The sequence below is a fragment of the Peromyscus californicus genome, unplaced genomic scaffold (assembly GCF_007827085.1).
Source record: "Peromyscus californicus insignis strain IS unplaced genomic scaffold, ASM782708v3 Scaffold_6__1_contigs__length_162567912, whole genome shotgun sequence".
NCBI classification, from domain to species: Eukaryota; Metazoa; Chordata; class Mammalia; order Rodentia; family Cricetidae; genus Peromyscus; species Peromyscus californicus.
Genome location: NW_026294584.1, coordinates 137,843,150 through 137,851,215, shown reverse-complemented (window position 1 = coordinate 137,851,215; position 8,066 = coordinate 137,843,150).

Here is an 8,066-nt window from a genome sequence, read left to right as displayed (position 1 = left end):
GAACCAAAAGTGACACTTGCTTCCCATTACTTGGGCAGCACCTGATCCCAGCACTCAAGACCATAGCAGGACGATCATGATATTAAGGGGTGTTTGGTACATTAGAAAGTGTTCAACTTTGTAGAAATGGAAGGTGATTAGATGTGCTTTGCAAAATCTTAGTTTGAAATGTGTAATACAATTAAAAACTTGTTTCAGTTGAGGGGGCTGATGAATTAAAACCTGGAGCTTAAAGTAATAGCTGATTCAGTGTTTCTTACAGGTCCATTCATTGACCTGGCCTCACCTGGGTAATATATAGTTTAATATCACCCTGCAAACACAGACCCTATTTAATTTTGTGACATGTCTGTGTATTTAAAAGTGCTCTGAGGAAAATTAAAGAGCACATAATATACAGAGTAGCATGAAGCCATACAACACTGAGTACTGGGGCGATGTTACAGTTCAAGTTCACTCTACTGTGTAGTCAGAGGAGCTTAGTGAAGTGGGACCTTTCTGCTTCCTTTGTCCCGTCTCTGTTGTGGAAACAATAATGGGGAAAGCTCACTTTCAACAAAGTAAAAGTCCCCCCAGATGTCAGGCAGTGATGGCCCACACCTTTAATCCCAGCACTTGGGAGAGAGATCTCTGATTTCGAGTCCAGCCTGGTCTACAGAGCAAGTTCTGGGACAGCCAGGGCTGCACAGAGAAACTCTGTCTACGGAACAAAAAAATCCACCCAGAATTATTGTGCACCTTCTTCTCTGGGAGGTGAACTTGTAAATCTGAAAACATATGAAACTGAAACTTGCATAGAAAGAACTTGAGTTTGATTGGGGTCAGGAAATGAGCAGCTAATGAAAGGCACAGTTGCAGGAACTCTGGGGTCACATTGGGATGGCCATGTGTAGATAAGATCCCACTTCTGTGTGGAATCTTCACAAGGAAATCTCACAGGATAAAGTCAAGAGCAACTTCAAGGACCTGGGTGTTGGAAGAAATAGGATGATGATGGTGAACTGAAAATTCAGATCCAAGAGAAGTTCTGGAGACCAGTGTGCACCGTGGTGACAACAGTCAATAGTATTACAGCGTGACAGGAATTGTTTAGGAAGACCTTAAGTGTTCTTTCTGCACAAACACAAATAAATGGCCACTGCCTTCAGTAATGCATGTGTTGGCTAACCTGTAATCATTTCCTAGTATATACGTACATCAGATCAGCACATGATATCTTAAGCATACAGAAGTTTATTTGTCAATTATACATCAACAAAGCCAAAGAGGAAAGACAAACAGCAGATGGGGGCAGAACCACAGCATCCAATCAGTGAGTAAAACCTTAGCATCAGACAGACCTTAGCAGAGAGACACATGTGCATTCTGTGTGTGCACAAAAGGGTCTCTAGTATAGTGGCTGGCAGGGAGAAAATTCTTTTTTGAATGAGAAAATGGATGAATAAGAGCAAATGTGAGCCAGTGTTCTCATAAATGGAAAAATCTCTGACCCAGCTACATAAAATTCTGCAGACATCAAAAATTTACTAAGAGTCTGGGTGCAGGGTCAAATGCCTTTAATCCCAGCACTCAAGAAGGAAAGGCAGGAGGATCTTTGTGAGTATGAGACCAGCCTGGTCTACATAGTGAGTTCTAGGAAAGCCAGAGCTACATAGTGAGACCCTGACTCCAGAGAGAGAGACAGAGACAGACAGACAGACAGAGAGAGAGAGAGAGAGAGAGAGAGAGAGAGAGAGAGAGAGAGAGAGAGAGATTACTAAATACCTGGTTTATAGATACAATTCCAAGCATCCATGTTTGATCCCTATAAGGCCCCTCTAGCTATTTCCATAATTATGGATTCCACACCAACCAAGTCACGTGTCCATTGAGAATGTTTGATTCATAAATATAGCTGCATCATCTCACTAACTGACCTATAATAACCATCATAAGAGAAGTCACTCCAGCCCCATCCTTTAACGTTTGGGTGATAATTTAGCACAACACAAAATCCCTTCTTACTACTGGGTTATTCTGAGTACCAAGTCTGAAAGAGAAAAGGGTGAGGGTAATTCGCACAATAATTACTTGAAAAGGGATAGAGGCAATAGGGGTCTGAAAGCTGGGAATGAACTTTGTGGAAATCAAGGTCATGTGTGCCCAAATTACCCCTCCCCCACTACTCATTCAGGTTCTCCTCTACTTGAATTTCTGGCTCTCCCTTGAAAACTGAGCCCACAGCACCTTATTGTATTATGTAGTATGCAGGCAAGTATCCCACAGGCTCACCTCTATTTGATCATTCCTACACCCTTTCTAAGGCTTTCTTATTTGGTGAAAATATTTCACATCAGAACTATGGGCCGATAGTTTTATCCTTTTCTAAATAACATTTTTATTTACTCCTTGAGATGCAACATATTTTGATTATATTCTTTCCCATTCCCCTTTTTTCTGGATCTTCCCCAAACTCCCTACCCACCCAAATTCATGTTTATTTTTTCTCATTAAAAGAATGAAAACATGGAGTCCATTTGTGTTTGTTGACTACTCCTGAGCATGGGGCCTGCCCTGGAGTTTGGTTTATATATCTAGTGACACTCCAGTAGGGAAAGCTGGTTTTCCCTCTTCCAGAAGCTATCAATGGGAAGAGCATCTCTGTTAGGGATGGGACTCTGTGCCCATGTCCCCTCCTCTATGCTGGGATTTGGTCTGGCTTGAGCTTGTGCAGGTCTAATGTGGCTGTCACAGTCTCTGGGAGCTCATGTGTGCAGCTGCCCTTCTCAATAGAATGATTTAGAACCTGAGGACCTAATTAAAATATGCATACCTTCCACTTATTATACCTTGGACAAGTAATTTAATTTCTAGTATTCTCAGTTCCCTATCTTAAAATTTGGAACTACAGTACCATAGTAATAATTTGTCATATCATACAATTGTGTAAGAGATGAGGGATTTCCCAATCGGATATACCACATGAGAATGAGAAACCACGGAATCACTTGGGCCACATACAGAGATGCAACATCTTAAAACAAGAGGATAAGTATTGTAGCACTGGGGCTGGAGAGATGGCTCAGCGGTTAAGAGAACTGGCTGTTCTTCTGGAGGTCCTGAGTTCCATTCCCAGCAACCACATGGTGGCTCACAACCATCTGTAATGAGATCTGGCCCCCACTTCTGGCCTGCAGGCATACATGCAGGCAGAATACTGCATAATAAATAAATACATACATGCATACATACATACATACATACATACAGCTTAAAAAAAAAAAAGAATTGTAGCATTCGGCCGGGCGGTGGTGGCACACACCTTTAATCCCAGCACTTGGGAGGCAGAGCCAGGCAGATCTTTGTGAGTTGGAGGCCAGCCTGGGCTACAGAGCAAGATCCAGGAAAGGCTACAACAGAGAAATCCAGTCTCAAAAACCAAAAAAACAAACAAACAAACAAAAAGAATTGTAGCATTTAACCCTACTCAGCGTGATATGCAAGTACTTTAAAGTGGGAACTCAAAGGGGACGGGAAAACATAGGAAGGAGGGGAGAAGAGGAACCGTGCTGTGAGAGAATTCTGTCCTAAGACACTCTGCAGCAAACATAAGTTCATGCACTTCTGTATGCAAACATGGCTTCAGACGAACCGGACAACGTGAGCAAACACCTAAGACAGGACAACATTCATTTTGACTAAAGAGCCAAGTTCTGACACCACATTCTAGGGGACCATTGGCCCCTCAACATTGTGTGGGCTCCCACTTCCCACTCAGCTGACTCCTGCAGGGGGAAGGCAAAGTTCACATCCTGGTCCTTCTGAAGCTGCTCCTCTGAGCTCTCTGCTTCCCACTGTCTTCATAACTCACTCATGGGCACTCTCCACTCACTGGGCCACTGGCCACATCCTGACACAGCTCTGGTCAGCAGCTGTGAGAGGAGGCTCTCTCTCTCCTCATGCCTCTCCTCCCTTGATCCCTGCACTGCTCAGCACCAGCCCTGAGCCTTCCAGGTTCACAGCACTGTTGGGAACAGTTGGGAGAATTAATGGATCACAATATACCAGAGGGGAACTTAAGGTAGTTGCTAATAATGGGATCATTTGAGTTCCACCTGCAAATGTCTCCCAGTTCAGTCCACATTGAGCTCAGCCTCCAACTCTTCCAAACACTTCCCTTCTTGAAGTCTCCTCTGGCTACTCCCATGTTCATACACATAACAAGCAAACAGCATGTGTTTTGCTGCCTTGAAGACCAGCTTCCAGCAGCACAGGGCTTGAGGGGGAGCCTATGGAACCAGTGGACCTGGACTTTTTTATCTGAGGGAGTAAAACCTAACTGTCTGAGGCCTTCTAGAGATGGAACACACACACACACACACACACACACACACACACACACACACACACACACACACACACACATCTATCATCTGTCTCAGTTCTTCATTTCTCTCCTTAGCTCTATCCATAAATGTCCCTTCTGTCTCTCTTGATGTCTTCATTCTGACTAACTTGATTTTTTCCCTTACAGCTTATATACCCCAGCAACATCTTTCAAGCAATATAAAAATTACAGTGTGGTTACATTGTGTTTTTCAAGTGAATGATTACAATGAATACAGGTAAAAACATGTTTTTCATCTCCCTTACATAATTAAACAAAATCATCCCAAGAATCCACATGCATTCACCTCTAAGTAACTTGTTTAGAGTAACAGAGTGTGAGCAGTCAGGGTTTTTTTTTTTTTTCTCAGCCAGTTCTTTTGCTGGCAGGCTGTATACTGTGGTTACAAAGAAAGGACCAATCATTTTATTATTTATCTCTAAAAGTAAACTTATAAGAAATCTTAGAATAATCACAAATCTAAGCTTTTATATATGAAAAACAATCAGTTATCTCTACTTTAAATCTTTAGGATGCATACCCATTAATCACCAGGAAGTTAGGGCAGAAATGGGTACAAGGGCCGGGCGGTGGTGGTGCACACCTTTAATCCCAGCACTTGGGAGGCAGAGCCAGGAGGTTCTCTGTGAGTTCGAGGCCAGCCTGGGCTACAGAGTGAGTTCCAGGAAAGGCACAAAGCTACACAGAGAAACACTGTCTCAAAAAACCAAAAAAAAAAAAGACAGAAAGAAATGTGTACAAGGAATTAATCATCACTTTTGGTCATCAACCAATCTAGCAAAAAAAAAAAAAAGGCACATCAGCTAGTAATAATCTATTCTTGTTCCGTAACCTTATCGAGTCCTTACTCAACTATGTGCCTTTCTGAAACTTTAGATTGTTTCCTAGGGTTTCCACCCTCAAAGCTATTCACAAAAATTTCATAATCTAACCTTAAGTTACTTTACAAAGCTTTGTTTCAGCTGTGATGCACTCTGAAACCTATGAACACGTTTTCCAATACTAAGATGAAAAGAATTTAAGCTAGCTGGGCTACTGGGTGTAGATGTAACCGTCTTATTAAATAAGAAACACAGAGCCGATTCAGAGATGAAAGCCAAGAGGTCAGAGCAATAGCTAAGAGCTGAGATTAAAAACCTTACCCTTCCTGCCGCTGCTGTCCTAACTCTCCACAAGAGAGCTACTTCCTGTGTGTTTGTGCTTTTTATGTACTTCCTATTCTGCCCAACCACATGACCTCCTCGTCACTGCCCGTCTGTACAGACCTCCAGGTCTTCTATGGTTGGTATTGAGATTAAAGGCGTGTGTCTCCATGCTGGCTGTATCCTTGAACACACAGAGATCCATCTAGCTCTGCCTCCCAAGTGTTGGGATTAAAGGCATGTGCCACCAACGCTCTGCTCTGCTATGGCTTGCTATTAGCTCTGACCCCCAGGTAACTTTATTTATTAACATACAAATAAAATCACATTTCAGTACAAATAAAATATCACTATAACTGGGACTCAATTGTTTTTCTTAATCATTAATCTAAGCTACAGTCTATATGGCTCTTCAAGAGAAATAGTTGTGTGACATTTCCTTGCTTTATTTTTTATCCTCTGCAGGCTCTGCTTCATCAGAGGCAGGAGCAACATTTTATCCTCCCTTTACCTATGTTAATTTTCCCACTAAACTAACTTCTATCATAATCCCTTATTATGTTGGTTAAAAACTCTCAATCACCAAAGTTCTATTTACAGTAATACTATTGGTGTATAAAACCATTGTTTCAGTTACAGCTCAGAAGGAAATCATCTTCATAATAATCCACAGGTAAAGATGCCCAGTAGAACCGGATATTACCAAGAGATGATCATACTGCATTAAGGGCAGTGGGGATCTCCCCGTGCCCATTCACACCATGCCAAATACCAGAGGAAGATGGCAGCAGCAAAGATGGAAATGCACAGCAGTAGCAAGAGATGTTCTGGGGCTGAGGTTCTTCGGGCCAAACTTATCCAAGATTCAGCCATCAGGGTTTTGTTTCCTGGTGGGCCGGCTCTCTTAACCTTAACTGCCACCTGCTACTCCTCTGACATGGCCACTGGCACATGTGCATAGAGAACACACACACACACACACACACACACACACACACACACACACACACACACACACACACACACACTTAGTTCGTGTTTCTAGGTGTTCTCTTACTTTTGTATCCAAACATACTGAAAACCATGGGTTCACACTATTACCCCATTTTAATGTAATGCCACCACTGGTCTCAATTCTTTCCCAAATTTCAGCATTTTTAACCTACTTCTGTGAGTGAAAAATCTGTGTTCATTATCTCTATGGAAAGCTCTCAAGTGACAATCTCTTGGATGCTGCCCATCACCCTCCCACGTCCTCTACTAAGCTGCCTGTCTCTCCAGCATGGGCTCCAGCCCTCAGGTCAATCCTGTGTCCCTTGAACTGATGCCTTCCTCCCTTTAGCTGGATGTTACCTGTCATACCAGACACCTCGCTGAAGTTCTCATGTCACAGCTGAGGAAGCCTCTTTCACCAGTCTTTTGTGCTGACTCCTGGTGCTAATCCCTGAGGAGTCTCCACTAACCCCCTGAGGCTTTAGCACTCCACCAAAGTCACCTCCATGTGCAGAAGCCCTCATCCCCTGAGTGGCCACACAGAGCTATCCCACCAGGTAGACAGCATCCTTACTTTGCCAGTCTCTGAAACCCATACCAGCTCTGCCTTCTGCACAGACACTCTCCTCAGCCTATTTGACCAGTGCACCCAATGCCAGGACATCCACAACCAGGCAAGGATGCTCTCCTCACCCTACTAGACACTAAGGTCCCATGTTCACATCCACCATAGAGACTCTCTTTAACCATGTCTGGTCCACTATCTGCAAAGAAGCTCCTTTCAACCTTCTGTGTCTCTGAATTCCAACAAAGTATAGAGTCAACACTGTGAATGGTGCCCTTTTCACAACAGATACTTTCCTCACCATGCTCGGGTACCCTCCTCATTAAGCACAGGTACCCTCCTCACCCTTCCAAATGCCCAGTTCCTCCATCAGAACCCTCTCCTCTCCTATTTGCAGTTCTGACTCCCCACAGGAAGTGACCCAATGAGTTGATACCCTCCTCACCATGCTGGAGCACTGATTCCCTACAAGTGACCATTCCACAGCATAGCTGCCCTCCTTACCTCTCAGGCTCTGACGTCTCACACCAGACCGCTGCTTGGAGACTCTCTCCTGAATCCAGACACTTTCTCACCAACATGCTGACATTCCCCTCACTGCTTAGGCTCCAGTTCTGCTGTCAGGCCAGCCCTCAGCACGGTCACCCAGATCCTGGACCAGACCATTGCTGCCCCACACCTGACCCTTCCACAGACACCTGCCTTGCCCTCCCTACACCATTCTTTATTCAGTAAGTTACTAAGAAACTGAGGTGCTGCAAGGAAAGAGACCAGATATGACAGAATATAAAGTCCTATATGATTATTGAACCTATCGAGTATTTCCACGGTAATAAACATGCCTACACACCACTTCACTCCAGTCACAGATGCTCAGGGGTTTTCCGCTCTCAGCAAAAGATATTTCTAAATTTATCCTATCCTGCATATACTAGAATAAGTCATGCATGATATTCAAGTAGCGTCCTGTAATAAATAT